The following is a 454-nucleotide window of genomic DNA, read 5'->3' as shown; positions in this document are numbered from 1 at the left end:
CATGCCAATCAACGTGGAATTGAGCGCACGTGCAACTCCCCCCTGTCCACGCCCCTATTTACATATGCAAATCTATTTAAATATGCCCTGGACCTGAGATTGACCTCTTTGTCCGATCAGATAACGCGATGAACAAAGGAAAGAAAATGAATTTCACAGAGTCTGAGCTAGATATTCTAGTGAACGAAGTGGAGATTCTGTTTGGTTCCTTGTCAACAGGGATAAATATGACCAAAAAAAAAAACGTGAGTGGGAGTGTGTGTGTGAGGCTGTAAATGCCGTGGGATCCGAGCAGCGCACACACAGGTGTGGACAGGTGTGGACAGGTGTGGCGCCGTGGCTGACATTTTACGCCCGCTTTTACTGACAAGAATACTGAACACAGGGAGACAATCAGGGGCTTGTTAGAAAGCTCTGCAGCTCTAATTTCACCAGCAGAAAATAAAGAAAACCA

This window comes from Larimichthys crocea, chromosome VIII (genome assembly GCF_000972845.2).
Source record: "Larimichthys crocea isolate SSNF chromosome VIII, L_crocea_2.0, whole genome shotgun sequence".
Classification (NCBI taxonomy): domain Eukaryota; kingdom Metazoa; phylum Chordata; class Actinopteri; family Sciaenidae; genus Larimichthys; species Larimichthys crocea.
This window is presented reverse-complemented; position numbering follows the sequence as displayed.